The following is a 16,280-nucleotide window of genomic DNA, read 5'->3' as shown; positions in this document are numbered from 1 at the left end:
GCTAATACCTGGAGGTTGGCAACCCTATCCTGAACAATTGATGCTGGCATCTAGAAATCTGAAACCTTTCCTCAGCTATGTTCTGGGCAATCCCCTAAAAATGCATATTGGCTCTTCAAAATTCTAAATATACTTTCCAACTGCACAAGTGTAAAAGGAAATACCAATAGGAATCTGGGACTGGGGTCACTGGGCGAAGACACAAAACAGTGTCTTGTCCATATGGCACTATCCTTGAAATGCCAGCAATATAAAATATAGGCTCATTTCCCTTTTTACTGCCAGCCGGAAGGTAGTTCTACAGACTGTACAATCCATGAAGCTGTCTCAAAAATCCTCATCTCCCATGTGAATGGGAGGAGACCGGCATGGGCAAAAGGGATCCTCATCTCTGGAATCTACCGTCAGTTTTGCATTCAACAAACTTTGCAGGCAACTCCCTTCTGATTTGTATTCAGCGTCTCTTACCCAAGTTGCTGGGGAGTCCCAAACTGCTAAACCACTCTTACTGTGCATTCCTAAAGAGAGTTACTCCAGTCTAAACCCATTCATTTCAATGGGCTTAGACTGAAGTAACTCTCCTTTAGTCTCAAAAAGCTTTGTCCTTTGCATGTTCAAGTAATCACAGGGACTAGAAACTTAATTTTTTTAAAAAAATACTGAAGTTGGTATTCTCTGGATACTTGCATATTGCATGGGAATTGGAAGTCCTGACTCAGGATGTGACTGCTTGTGCATTAAAAATCTGCTCCCTTGTTCCTTGGGTTTTTAATAGTTTATTAATTGTTAACATTGTATGGCTTTTAAAAAATTATGTCTTACTGTGTAAGCCTGCTTGAGCAGGCTCTCTGGAGAGGCAGCGTAGAAATTTTCTATGGTGAAATCCTAGCAGAGTTACACCCTTCCATGGCCATTGAAGTCAATGAGCTTAGAAGGATGCAAAATTTCTTAGGATTGCACTAAAAGTCACCACAAATTGGCGCTGCCTACAATAAGAAGTATGTGACCTGAGAATCTCCCATTTATTTTCCCCATAGTGGCCGAATGCAATTCCAAACATGCCAACAAAGTTCTCATTTCTTCAGATGTTTTCACCATACATTTAAGAGCCAGGCAGTTTTTTTTCTTTCCAAAATGAGGTTAGATACATAGTTAGGAAATTTAACAAAAGGGCTTTATTGGGGATGCTGAAAAATGTTTCAACTTCCTTTGAGAAGTCTTGCAGAAAACCTCAGGAGACATATTGTATTCTAAGTAACCAAAGGATAAATGCGAAAGGAATGTCTTTTTTAAAAGGCTGGTGAAAGAGAAAGCTCCCCTCAAACGGCATTTGATGGAATGCTTTCTAAAAGGGGGGAACGTGTGCTCTTGTTGGGGGGGGGCAGCTTATGCAGTTTTTGAACAACGGTTCTTCCAGATGGCTGAAAGAAAAGCCCATTTGCTTAGGTAGATAGTGTCATTTTACTAAAAAATACCACACGCTCTTGCCTGCATTCCAGACAGGAATTCATATTTCATGTGGGGCCAATTCCTTCTCTCAAGTAAATCCACTTACTCTACTGAGCCACCCTCTGAGATGAATACTAAAGCTGAGTCTGGAAGCGAACCATAAGGATTCACTTGCGGCGGGGGGGGGGGAAGTCTCTGTTTTACTCGCAGGTTCTAAATACCAGCCTCAAGGCTACGTTACTACAGCTTTTACAAGATTTCATTCGTAGAGGGCGGGCAACTCCAGCGTGAGTTGTGGAAGGGGTTTTGTAGGATAATTTATTGTGCCAATTTTAATCACTGGGTTTCTGGGACAAAAGCCCCATTGACTCCACCAGCATGGAGCCAGGCCCTTCCTGTCTGCCGCCTTCTCCGCATTAAACCACTAGACGTCTTTGGTAACCGAGGCTCTATAGAACATGTTTCTGCTGCACAAGAGTTCTTTCTGCCCTGGCATTATACATGTGATGGTTTTCATCCAGTAACAGTTTGCCCAATTAGAGACTTCTTTATAGGCCAAGGTCTCCATCCTGGTATTCATGTTAAGCACACCTATTTTCCCGTAGAATATGGACAGCTATTATTGGCAAGCTGGCAAAAAAAAATTGGTAAGCTGGCAAAGGAAAGTTGTTCACCCAGCCTTATCTTGTAAAACCACTCTTTAGACTTCAACATCAATTAATTGATTACCGTGATCAATTCGTGTTGTTCTGATTAAATAAAAAAATTGGGCCTGATTCACCATGCAAGTATTGTGGGTTTTTTAAAGCACAATTTTTTAGTATAACTACTTACAAAAACTACAAGGGTCATCTCAGAATAGGCTTCCTTCCTTCCCTCTCTTTGGAACAGAAGTTTATTTACAAGGAAAGAGTAAGCTTTTTTCCCATCAAAGTTACCATCTATTGAACTGCAGATTTAATTTGCTGATTACCTAACACATTTAATTGGCTTAAAGTGTTCTTTAGCAGCCTAAATAGCCCAGACTAGCCAGAGCTCGTCAGAGCTTGGAAATTATGCAGGGTTGGCCCTGGTTAGTATTTGGATGGGAGACCACCAAGGAAGACCAAGGTTGCTATGCAGAGGAAGGCAAGGGCAAACCACCTCTGCTCATCTCTTGTCTTGAAAACTGTATGAGGGGTGGTCATAAGTTTGCTGTGACTTGACTGACAGGAATTAATTATTATGAAGTCTTCTTTAATCAAGCCAGCATGGTGTAGTGATCTGATCTGGAGAACCGGGTTCAATTCCCCACTCCTCTACATGAGCAGCAGAGGCTAATCTGGTGAACTGGATTTGTTTCCCCACTCCTACACACGAAGCCAGCTGGGTGACCTTGGGCTAGTCACACTCTCTCAGCTTCACCTATCTCACAGCTTCACCTATCTCACAACCTATGTTGTGGGGAAGGGAAGGTGATTGTAAGCCGGTTTGATTCTCCCTTAAGTGGCAGAGAAAGTCGGCAAATAAAAACTAACTCCTCTTCTTCTTCATGCAACAGCCCAAAAGTGCAATCCTAACAAACGAGGCCCATTGAACTGGAGTAATGGAATATACCCAAGTAGGATTTTAAGTAGACTTGCTCTGCAAATTACTCTAAAACTTAAGGATCCCCTTAGTCAAAGTTGTGATTCAGGTTTCCGCTGCATTATAACCAGTGTAGGTAACATCATGTCCTGCCTGCAACTACTTAATTCTGCTTCAGTCCCAGTACCTCCCCCACACAAACACAAGAAGCTGCAGTGACCTAAGAGCCAGATGCAGCAAACAACCTTGTCTTCGCAGCCGCCTAATTGATAGAGCTGTTGTGCATACCTCGATGGGATACCAAAAGCAAGCAGCTGCCTGTGCAAACATGCCTCCCACGTGCGCCAGTGGTTACCTGGTTTGCAGGAATAATTTCAGTAAAAATGCAGAGATGTAAAAACTAAAACAGTCAGCCATGGGTCTGACAAACAGATCTTGTTCTGTTGTGAGCGACGCATTGGAGCATGCATCAGTCTTAGCATTCAGGGTTTGTTTAAAAAAACTATGTAGGAACAGCTGCATAAACATTCAGCCCTGTAGATAAGGGGTGACTGTACAAATCCAAATCACTTTAAATATTAAGAGCGGATTACTGACCACAACTCCAACATTGCTAGGCAAATCAAGAGATACCGAGGCAATAAGGAACAGATGCAATTTCTCAAGAAGAAGAATTGATTTTTATACCCGCTTTTTCTCTACCTTTAAGGAGTCTCAAAGCGGCTTAGAATCGCCTTCCCTTCCTCTCCCCACAACAGGCACCTTGTGAGGTAGGTGGGGCTGAGAGAGCTCTGAGAGAACTATGACTAGCCCAAGGTCAACCAGCAGGCTTAATGTGGGGGAGTGGGGAAAGAAACCTGGTTAACCAGATTAGAATCCGCCTCTCATGTGGAGGAGTGGGGAAACAAACCCGGTTCTCCATATCATAGTCCACTGCTCTTAACCACCGCACAACCCTAGCTCAAAGTATCAAGTAGGATATTTTTAGCATGCCCCCAGCACCATTATTCCCCCTTTTCCTGCAAAGGGGTCACAATAAAGGACCATTTTAACAAAAGCTGAGTTGGAGAGCTGGCTGAAAGGAACAGTGAAATGAGCAAGGTGAAACAGACCCCAGTTTACTACACTGAACACTTCTTCCTCAACGGCCCTTAATACCCATTACCCTTAATCTTCATTCCAGAATAAAGGCATAAAGTCAGTCATGCCTTTTGCCATGACTTGATCCATGCATTCTTTTCTTCCTTCTCTCGTAAAGACTCTCTTTCATGCCTTTGAGCCAGTGCAGCGTGTTGGGGTTGGATCTGGACTAAATTTTCTGCTAACCAAAGGGGAGATGTGATTTCCGCCAGTTCCTCCTTCTTGCTGCAGACCCCCAATTTGCTCCTCATGTCATTCCTGAGGGTCCCACAGAAGCAGCATTTGGGGGGAGATCAACAGGCTGCAGCAGGAAGAGGAGCGGCAGGGGAGTTTTGTTCTGCTGACAGAAATGCCTTCCGTTTCTGGAAAAATCAGTCTGGATCCAGCTGTTCTGGGACAAGTGAGATCCAGGTTTAAATCTCCACTCTGCCACAAAGCTCAGTGGGTGAGCATTGAGACAATCACTGCATCCCTGCTTAATCTACCATGTAGGGGGTTCTGAAGATATAATGGGGCTTGGGGGCAACCTGGTTCTCCATCTTTCAGCCTGGTGGAAGGGTGAGATATGTAAGATAACTAGCTGCATTGAATGACACAATGAAATGGTAAAATTCTGCTCCACACTATTTCTGGATTGATGCTTCCACATGATGGCCTGCATCCTAGCATTCCGCTCAGCAAAACGGATGCCTTCCTCCAACCTGACTGTCTTCTCCTCAAATGGAAAAAAGACGCTTAAGGAGGACAAAGGCTCCTTAGGCTGACAATTCTCCTATATGGTTATCACTTCCCTGTTTATACATTGTGTGAACACCATTACATATAATGAATGCCTATGGATATCCCACAAGCACATATACCTTTATCCCATGTAATGGTACACAAGCTTTTTCTGCACAGTAGTTAAATCACTGTTAAGAAAGTCACAGTGTAAGGTCACACTAACCATCATGGTGAAGCAGCCCTCAGTCACGCATCTGCATTAAAGGCTTCCCCCACGCCGCTGCCAATCCCCCAATTGTCTTAGGACACAGACTCACATCCATGCGCCCTCCAGACACTCCAGTTCCTCACACCCCGCCAGGACTCTTGGTGCCCAAGAACTCTAAGCCAGCATGGTGTAATGGTTAAGAGCGGTGGACTCTAATCTGGAGAACCGGGTTTAATTCCCCACTCCTCCACGTGAGCATGAAGCCAGCTGGGTGACCTTGGCCAGACACAGTTCTCTCCGGACTCTCTCAGCCTACCTCACAAGGCATCTGTTGTGGGGAGAGGAAGGGAAGGAAATTGCAAGCTGGTTTGATTCTCCTTAAAAGGTAGAGAAAGTTGGCATATAAAAACCAACTCTTCTTCTTCTAACTCCATGAGGCTCAGTATCAGCCTCCTCTGTCTCCAAGTGACCTCTCAGGTCTTGTAAGCTCACCCCTCCAAGATCAACTTGGAAAGCTCTCTGAAGCTACAGAACTGCTGGTCAGAGCTGCTGATTGAGATGAAGAAGCGAAAGGGATTGTGGGAGAGATGTTGGGCAGTGGGGCTACCTGTCCTGGAGGAAGCCTGTGGGATTTCAGTGGTACAGCCTCTGCTTGGCATGCAGAAGGTCCCAGGTTCAATCCCCAGCATCTCCAGTTAAAGGGACCAGGCAAGTAGGTGATGTGAAAGACCTCTGCCTGAGACCCTGGAGAGCCGCTGCCAATCTAGTTGACAATACTGACTTCGATGGACCAGGATAAGGCAGCTTCATGTGTTCATGTGTGTTCATTCTCTGGACCTTTGACGGGGAGGAAGGATGAATAGCACCAGCGCCCAGGATGTGAGGCTGATTCTTGAAACTCTTTCCCAATATCTCCCCTCCACCACATCACACACACAGAGACCCCAATTGATAACCAATAAAAAAAAAAAAACCAAAGTCTCACACAGCTGTGGGCTGCCGCCTTGAAATACTTTCCATCTTCTTCAGTGTCCTTGCTATGCTAAGCAAGGATGTCAGCAACGCTGATTCGATGACCTTAAGCAGATGATGAGAGGGAGGGCATCTTGGCCATCTTCTGGGCATGGAGTAGGGCAGGGGTGGGGAACGTCAGGCCCGGGGGCCGTTTAAGGCCCACGAAATCATTTGGTCTGGCCCTTCGTGGGGCCTGACAGATCTCTAGCTCAGAAGGATCTAAGACTGGCGATCCGCCCCCTCCAGTGGACAGGAGTAGCCTCTATTCAAGGCAGATGTGAGTTTGTTTTGCCAAGAAAAGGAACCTTTTCCTCTCCTTGCAGAAGAGTCGTTAGCTATGGAGCTGCTAGGACCGCCCAAGAAACTGTGTTAACCCTTTCCCACCCGGGCCATGGAGAAACGTATAGGTCGGCTAATTTTCAATTTGATAATTTTGTATGGCTCGCGAATGATGTTATAAATATCGAAACGGCCCTTGGGTGAAAAAAGGTTCCCCACCCCTGGAGTAGGGGGTCACCGGGTGTGTGTGTGTGGGGGGGGGAGGTGGTTGTGAATTCCCTGCATTGTGCAGGGGGTTGGACTAGATGACCCTGGAGGTCCCTTCCGACTCTAGGATCCTAAGGCTAAGCAAGGTGATCCTTGGGTCGGGTTGGAAGCGGGCACACCCGGCGGGGCAGCTCGACGACAGGGGAGCCTTCGGGGTCGAAGGGCTTTTAGGATCGCGGCTTCCCCCCTCTCTCTCTCTCTTCCCCCCAGCAGGGAAACCGGCGCGAAGCTCGCCCCACTGGCCCAGGGGGAGCCCCCTGTCAGGGGGGGCTGGCAGGGAGGAAGGGGGGACCCCCGCCCGAGGCGTCCGCGCTCAGCGCTGCGCTCCTTCCCCGCAGGTGCCCCGGAGCCCCTCACTCACCTGGGCCGGCTGGAAGGCGCCGAGGGGCGGCGGCGGAGCGGAGCGGCAGGCGGGCCGGCGGCTCCCCCGACTCCCCCGACGTGCTGCTACAGGTAAAGCCGGGAGCCTGGAGAGGGGGCGGCGGGGAGGCTGCTGCGCCCGACGGCGGTGGCGATCCGGCGGCTGCTCCGGACTGAGAGCCCCGCCGGCAGCGCCCGTCCCATTTAAGCCGGATCGTGGGGGGAGAGGCCGGGGGGGGGGGCAGGTTGGAGCGAGGGGGTCTGCCCCACGGAGAGCCGGTGGCCCGCTCTGCCCCCAGAGCCCACCCCCGTTCAGGGGCTGGAAAGGACAGGGTGGGTAGGTGGGGCCAGGCGAGGGACACCCCCCCCTTCCCGTCGGGTTCTCGAGCCCCCTCTGCTGAAGATGGGGGGGCCTGGTCTCGGGGGAGGCTGGGCGGGCTGGGAAAGGGAGGAGAGAGGTCCCAAGTCCCCAGCTGGGAAAGGAAACGGTTGGAGGTTCGAGGTCAAAGGAAATCAGACGCCCGGGCCATTTGTGCAGGGGAGGTTTTGCCTTGGGTTGGCCGCTCTCTAGATGCACGTTTTCCCCATCCGATTTCTCAAAACTCTGCCTGGGGGCTCGTTTTTTAGTTTGGAGAATTCGGATGGGGGGAAATGTGCATCTAGAGAGCGGCCAACCCAAGGCAAAAACCTTCCAAGCATAAATGGCCCCAGTTTATTCGTAAGAATCTGTATGCCATATAATTTTTTTAAAAAAGCACAGGTCCTCTGCGAGAATTATTCCGGAGTAACGCTATCCATGCCTGGATCCTTGAAATACATGTAAGTAAGCATGCGTGTTTACTATGTATGGGTGTGAAAGCTGGACAGTGAAGAAAGCTGATAGGAAGAAAATAGATTCCTTTGAAATGTGGTGTTACGGATTCCGTGGACTGCCAAAAAAAAAACAAATCAGTGGGTTATAGATCAAATCAAGCCTGAACTGACCCTAGAAGCTAAAATGACTAAACTGAAGCTATCGTATTTTGGTCACGTCATGAGACGACAAGAGTCACTGGGAAAGACAGTCATGCTAGGAAAAGTTGAGGGCAGCAGGAAAAGAGGAAGACCCGACAAGAGATGGATTGACTCAATGAAGGAAGCCACAGCCTTCAGTTTGCAAGATCTGAGCAAGGCTGTCAAAGATAGGACATTTTGGAGGACTTTCATTCATAGAGTCGCCATGAGTCAGAAGCGACTTGACGGCACTTAACACACACACACAACGCTATCCACGCTTGGATCCTTGAAATACATGTAAGTAAGCATGCATAGGACTGTGTGGGTGTTAAGTGCAGTCTAGGCTCTTCTGACTTAAGGCGACCCTAAGAATCATTGCCCTCCAAAGCATCCTAGCGTTAACAGTCTTGCTCAGGTCTTGCAAACTGAGGGCCGTGGCTTCCTTGAGCGAGTCAGTCCATCTCATGTTGGGTTTCTTTTCTGCTGCCTTTGACTTTTCCTAGCGTTATTGTCTTTACCAGTGGCTCTTGTCTTCTCAGAATGTGACCAAAGTAGGATAGCTGCAGTTTAGTCATTTTAGCTTCTAGGGACAGTTCAGGCTTGATTTGATCTAGAACCCACTGGTTTGTCTTTTTGGTGGTCTGCACTATCCATAAAACTCTCATCCAACACCACATTTCAAAGGAATCAACTTTCTTCCTGTCAACTTTCTTCATTGCCCAACTTTCACACCTATGCATAGTAATAGGAAATACTGTGGCATGAATTATTTTGATCTTGGTTGCCAGTGACACATCCTTACACTTAAGAATCTTTTCTAGCTCCTTCATGGCTGCCCTTCCTAGTCTCAACCTCCTTCAGATTTGTTGGGTGCAGTCTCCCTTTTGTCTTCTTGATTTGCAGCTTTAAAAAGGGCTGCTTTAAAAAAAATCATAAGCACAACAGAGTCAACAAGAAAAAACCTTATGAAATTTTTCAATCAACTCATTCCATCCCAAGTGTTTTTGAGTTTTAAAGGGTGAATGAGCAACCTGGGACTCCCCCAAAAAATCTTCTACCCAAAATCTCTGATTCCTAAATTTGCAGAAGGTTTTACACTATACATAGTCTTTGGTTGGTGGCAGGTTGGCCTCCCAACTATGTCCTTTTGACATGCATTCGCCATTCCAAAGTTCTGCTTCACCAATCAAGAAGACACCCCCCCTTAAAACACCTACCCTCAAAGTAATTCTTCAGGGAGCGGTGTGCGACCGGTGGCGCCAGAGCTAACTGAGGCTCAGTACAGATCCAAATATGGTTCTTCAAAAGAAGAAGATGAAACATTTACATTTTAGTGTACTGGAGGCATAGGTGGGATGCTAGGATAAATAGCTGTAAAGGGAGTGGCATGAAAAGTTTACCATGGGACTACAAGGATGCTTTATAGAAAGGGAAACAATAGAGGTGAACAGTAGCCAGTAGTCCCACCACGAACTGTGCACCAATTTATGTCACTGCGCCAAAATGCTAGTTCTGGGTGATCCTGTGTATATTTATTACTTTTGTGATATCTAGTTGTGTGCCACTTCCTAATAAAGAACTCACAACAATAACTTTTTATAATTGGGTACCAACAAACTGTCAATTTATCAATGAAAGTTGCAAAGCTGACCAAAAGGAAATTCAACAGAGACAATTGCAGAAACCTGTATTCATGCAAAAAAAGAATCAAATGTACAGATGTAGGATGGGGAATACCTGGCTTGGGAGTAGTGCATGTGAAAAAGGTTGTGGTCGATCACAAGCTGAACTTAAGCCAGTAGAGTGACATGGCTGCAAAAAAGGCTAATGTGATCTTAGGTTACATTAATAGAAGTATAACATCCAGGTTGTGAAAAAGAAGCCTTTCACTCTACTTTGAGTTAGTCACACCTCACCTGGGTCCAGTTCTAGTCACCGCACCTTTAAAAAGATGCGGACAAATTGGAACGGGTTTGGAGGAAGGCAACAAAGATGATCGGAGGTCTGGAAAACAAGTCCTATGAAGAAAAGGAACTTGGTATGTATAACCTGAAGAAGAGAGGAGAAGAGGCTTGCACTGTTCAGCTACCTGAATGGTAGTCACATGGAAGAGGTCAACAACTTGTTTGGTGCTCCTCCAGAAGGCAAGACTAGATCTAATAGACTAAACTGGCAGGAGAAACTTCCTAATGGAAAGAGCAGTCTGATAACAGAACCAATTACCTGGGGGAAGGTTTAGAAGCAGAACATGAACAACCAGCACTCTCTAGATTTGTATTTCCTGCATTGAACCAGAGGTTGGAATAGATGGCCTATAAGGCCCCTTATAGTCTAGGACCATAAGAAGTACCCTGATCTAGATGGCCCTGGCTAGCCCGATCTCGTCAGATCTCAGAAGCTAAGCAGCTTCAGACCTGGTTAGTAGAAGAAGAAGAAAAGAAGAAGAGTTGGTTTTTATATGCTGACTTTCTCTAGCACTTAAGGGAGACTCAAACCAGCTTATAATCACCTTCCCTTCCCCTCTCCACAACAGACACCCTGTGAGGTAGGTGGGACTGAGAGAGCTCTAAGAGAGCTGTAACTTGCCCAAGGTCACCCAGCTGGCTTCGTGTGTGGGAGCGGGGAAACAAATCCAGCTCACCAGATTAGCCTCTGCCGCTCATGTGGAGGAGTGGGGAATCAAACCCGGTTCTCCAGATCAGACCAATAAGGAGGTCCAGGGTTGCTACGCAGAGGCAAACCACCTCTGAAGGTCTCTTGCCTTGAAAGCCCTATGGGTTGCCATAAGTCAGCTGAGACTTGATGGCACTTTATGCACACATGCTGCCATAAGAAGCAAGCTTCAGGGCCAAACAACTGATGTGAGAGTTCTGAGATTAAAAACTCCAAGTGTGTTATTCAGCCCAAAAAGCTGACTGGAGGCAGGGGAGATATGGTTAAATCTTCACACACACCCCATGCTATTTCCCCATTCAAAATGGTCCCCCAAGACTGAGTTAAGGCCTGATACAGAAATGAAGGCAAGCACGATACATTCACACAACGCATCGTTAAATTATGGAACTCCCTGCCCCAGGATGTGTTGATGGCTGCCAACTTGGAAGGCTTTGAGGAGTCGACATGTTCATGAAGGAGAGGGGTATTCATGGCTACTAGTAAAAATGTATACTAGTCATGATGCATATCTATTCTCTCCAGGATCAGAGGAGCATGCCTATTATATTAGGTGCTTTGGAACATAGGCAGGATGGTGCTGCTGCAGTCGCCTTGTTTGGGGGCTTCCTAGAGGCACCTGGTTGGCCACTGTGTGAACAGACTACTGGACTTGATGGGCCTTGGTCTGATCCAGCATGGCCTTTGTTATGTTCTTATTATGTTCTTATGTTCATTGGGGTATAACAGCTGTTTTGGACTGGGGAAACATCAAAGGTTGAGTATGGGGAACGAATTAAATTCCTTCTCCAGTGTTGTAGCCTGAGTCTTTATCAGGGGAACCCCTTGGCTGTTTTTTAGGGTCAACACATCTGGCATTCCAGTCATGGATCTCTAACATTTTGTGTAGTTTTGGCTCTTCTTTTATCCCCAAGGTTCGTAATATACCTTCCATCCATTTGATCTGTTTGCTTCAACAAAAGACATCTAGCTCACCTTTGGCCTCTGCTTCCACCAGCTAAATTGAGTTAAACAGGAGTAATTGTGTGTAAGTGTGAAGGGAATCCAGCCCATGATCTGCTGAAATTCATGTGATTCTGACAAATGTAAACAAGGGTGATTTGGGCACCACCGATACTCATAAGGCTCTGAGAGCACTTGTTCGGCTGGCCCATGGACTGGACTTTACTAGCATGCCGTTGCTGTATGTAGCGATGTGCTTAATTGCATGGAATTTCCTAGGAAGGTCAGAAACTGGCTTCTACCTGATTTGTCTTGAAATCTTCATGTTTATGCAAGTGCAGAAGAGGAGGTGGCAAAGAAGACTGTGTTCAAGCAGAAACATCAATCACGAAATGTGTCCATCAAATTCTAACTTTACATAATTGAAAAATTATTTGCACCTTCTTGGCCTTCTATTCACATTTGCAAAGGACAAGGGAGGGGCTTTGTTTTTCTTCCTTATTCCATTCTCGGTACATGTTTGGTAATATTTTTTAATAGTGAAGGTAAGGGGGAGAGAATGCAAAAGCATCTGAAAAAAGTACACCAGGGGAAAAAACGTTGAAGACGGTATATTCAGACATCAGAACTCAGGAGCCTGGCTCTGAGGTTTTAAGAAAAGTTCCAAACATTATGAGATATGACAAATTAGCCTTAAAATAGCCATTCTGGCTTTGATTAACTTTTTACCATTATGAACAGTAGTAGAAATTTGCAAATATTTGTTCTTGGTGAGAAGGTGATTAATTATTTATCTGAAGTCATAGGAAACACAAAGGATATGACCTAAGTCAGATTAGGCATTTTAAAGAACCATTGGTGTCAACGTGAAAGATGAATGCACAAGAATTGTGAGTCAGGAAGTCCTGGATTTGAATGTGGATTTGCTGGGGCCTCAGTCTGCACACCTTTACAAGGTAGCAGCCCTTACTGAACTCCACTGGGGTTACTTCTGAGTAATCATTGCAGTACATTTGGCTAGTAGGGCTGCTGAGAGCTTTCATGGAATCGCCAGACAAAGGTCTTTTATGCATGGGCACTTTGACTTACTTTCTCCGCTGGTTTTTCTGGCTTGGTTTTTCGTCAGGGTTATGCATGAGTTTTCCGTCCCTTACAGATGACCTCACACCTAGCCCTCACAATGTCCGGGTCTTCCTGATCCTGTTGTAACGCAATTATTCAATCTCCTTTGAGATCAGCCTGGGTCAAATCATCTCCATTTCATGCATAAATCTAAGTGTGGGAGAGGGGAGCTGAAGAGAGGGGGACCTTTTTCTCACAATAAGCACTACAGCCAATTACAAAGCAGCATTTTCAAGGGGCGGGGACTCAGATGCTTCTGGATTTCTGCTGGTGATTCTGCAGTACTCTGGAAACCCCAGAACTTTCTCCAGGGCAAATAACAACATGCATAGCATTTTTAGGATTTGGAACAGAAACGTGTGGGTCAAGAAAGCCTCGAACCCCAGGTAAAACTCATCTCGCATGAATCACTGATTCCCCTCTAGAGACTTCCCAAACAGATTACCTCCTCATTCAGAAGAACATGCATGAATACTGCTAATATCCTCCTTTGACTGGTTCCTAGAAACACCCAGGCACTCTGAAATTTGTATCCCTAGCCCTCAACATTGCATCAGCCCTGGTAGCAGACTACTATCTGTCATCTTTGGGCGAAAACGCATGGTCGCTTTAGCCGCCTTTATTCCCTGTTTCAGCCATGATTCAGCCAGGATTGAACGCATGCGTTTCGCCGAACGTGCATTCGATCCTGGCTGAATCCTGGCTGAAACAGGGAATAAAGGAGGGTAAAGTGACCATGCATTTTCACCCTTTGGCTCTTGTTCCTCAAATTGGAGAGAATAATGTGAACCTATTTGACAGGGTTTTTGGGAAGATTACTAAGCCAATGTATGCAAAATGCTTCAAATGTGGACAAAAATGCACAAGTGCTAAGTATTATGCAGAACTGTTCCATTAAAATCAGTGGGATTTTAAGGGGATTAATTTGGGATGGATTATGCTCAAATAACCATGCTTTTTCTTGCTTTGTTTCCTTGCACTGTTTTTTAAAGCCATTTCAATATGGGCTGGGGATTCGCTGCTGAAACAAAAGCTGCTGAAACAAAGCTTTGTATGGATTCAGTAGAATAATAAATGTCAAAAGGCATGAATAATTCCTTGTAATCCTAAATCTGTACCATGTGCCAGAGATCACAGAACTGGTCTGTTGAGCTCCCCTAAGCAATTCCCCATTGACTTTGCCAAATGTAAATTCAAACCAGATGATGGACTTTGGGTGGTCCCCTCAGGAGTCAGCATGTGGAACGCCTTTACAGATGCAGCATCCAAACAGTTCAGACAAAACAAATTAAATGGCTGCAGACAGAGGACAAGGTCATTATTGACTACTGGTTAGAGCCAGTTGTCGTGCCTGTGGGCACTTTTGGAATTTTGAGGAGGGGGAGAAGGCATCGCCCCAAAAATGGCTGCCAGGGACAGAGAGCACCACCATCCACAAAATGGCCACATGATGCCTAGAGCTAGCCGCAAAAAGTTAGGAGTTTTTTAGCCAAACATCCTTCTATGATGGTGGCAACTGTTTTGAAATGGGTGAAGTCGGCTGAAACAAAGATGGTGTCTTCTGGACTCTTCTGAATCACCTGCTGCAAAGGAAGAAAGCCAGAATTGGCTCGCTTTGAGGAAGAGAAGCTTTGGAAAGGAGAGAAAGAGGTGGACATCAGGAAACCTGACCCTTTGAGATCAATGGATGTGACAGTTGAACATAAAAATCACTGCCAACAAAGACTGGACACAGACACAGTTTTAAAGGGATTTGAAGGAGATATTATAGAGCCATAGCCTTAGATCCTTTGAATCTACTCTGCTAATGGTGGATCCTTCCTCAGTGCAAAAAGCCTTGAGCCTGCTCAGCAGGCTTCTTCTGCCAGAGTAAGGCTTCACTATCAGGATCGAAACCATAACTTCTCATGGAGTAAACACTCATATAGTTTGCTTCACAGTGGCTCTGGTCTAACAGGTCCTGCAGGTTCTTGAAGTATGACCTGTTGAAGCAGGAGCTCACCTCACAGGGCAGTGGAGAAGATACAAGCGGAGAACAATACAATGTGTGCCACCCTGAGACCTTTGCAGGAAGGGTAAGATAAAATGTGATAGATGAATAGAAGAGAAGATAAACCTGCAAAAGCTTCAAACAGTGAGATGTGTGTGAACAGACTGACTACTTTTATTGATAAAATGTATACACCACCTCTTCAGAAACCCGCTTGAGCCAGTTCACAAAGTGAGGGTAATATGATAAAATCATTAAGACAACCATAAAATCACCAGTGTTAAAGCAAGCCATAAAAACCAGGTTTAAACCACCTAAAATGATATCCGTAAAACAGTCTTCCGGCTGTAAAACGTACAATCAATTTTAAAAGGTGGAACTTTTCAAATAAAAATTGTGCTTCTGGGAGATAAGGAAACCCCTACTGTCTCTTCGAAGCCAAAAGCAAATCAAACAGCCCCAAATTATCCAGGGTCTCTATTGGCCACTTTCCATTTGGATCAGGTTCTGATTCATCCCTTTATCATGTAATTGGATTGAAGCTAGGTAGGATTTATTTGTATGAATAGTTACTCTGAAATAATGTCTTTGCTTCGTTCACCTACAAATGTAAAGGTCCCTTTAAGATTACCACCCTAAACCAGATGTCATCCAGTGTTGGCCCATTTCCGAGTAAAGCGATACATGGATGGGCCTTCATGAGTCGTCTCTAAAGCTCTCTGACCAGTTCAATCAATGCCGCTATTGTTTTCCAAGCCTTTTTTCGGCTTAAAAAAAAAATGTTCTGAGATTTGTGCTATAGCACCAGCATTGGGATGCATTGGATTACTATGGTGCTGTAGTGCTATAACGCAAATCTCAGAATGTTAAAAAAAGAAGTCAAAAAAGAATGTGTTGCCAAAAAAGGCTAGACGACAATAGCGGACCTTTTGGAGGTGCTTCAGACAGTTCAGACAGCACACTGGAGCAATTCAGAAGTGCAAGGAAGAACTGAAAATGGGAGAAAGCAGTTTTCACTAAAAGCGGCAGAGCCCTGCGATGCTGATGGGATCCAAGAGGCTTTGCCTGAACAGGTTAAAAAAATCTGTTCACACCTGGGAGCCAAACTGTTGTGTCTGAATTGACGCAAAAAATCTGTTAGCAACCCACAACTCAATCGGATTATAAGGTCAGTTTGAAAGGGGCCAGAGAGAGAGAACCAACATGCCCTGATTGGAAGAGCATAGTCATTGCATGTGTTCCTATGTGGGCCCCAGGCCAAAGAGGTGAATAACAGAACCAGTGCTTACTTACTTACTTCAGCATACCCCGTCTTTCTCCCCAATGGGGACTCAAAGCAGTTTATATTGTTCTCTTCTCCCCCATTTTATCTTTACAGCAACCCTGTGAGGTAGGTTAGGATGAGAGCATGTGACTGGCCCAAGGTCACCCAGCAATCTTCCATAGCAGAGTGCGGATTCACACCTGGGTCTCCCAGATCCCAGTAGGACATTCTAACCACTACACCACACTGTCTATTTTGTCAGCAGAGGCATAAGGATTGTATTATAG

The sequence above is a fragment of the Euleptes europaea genome, chromosome 2 (assembly GCF_029931775.1).
Source record: "Euleptes europaea isolate rEulEur1 chromosome 2, rEulEur1.hap1, whole genome shotgun sequence".
NCBI classification, from domain to species: domain Eukaryota; kingdom Metazoa; phylum Chordata; class Lepidosauria; order Squamata; family Sphaerodactylidae; genus Euleptes; species Euleptes europaea.
Note: the sequence above shows the minus strand (reverse complement) of the source record.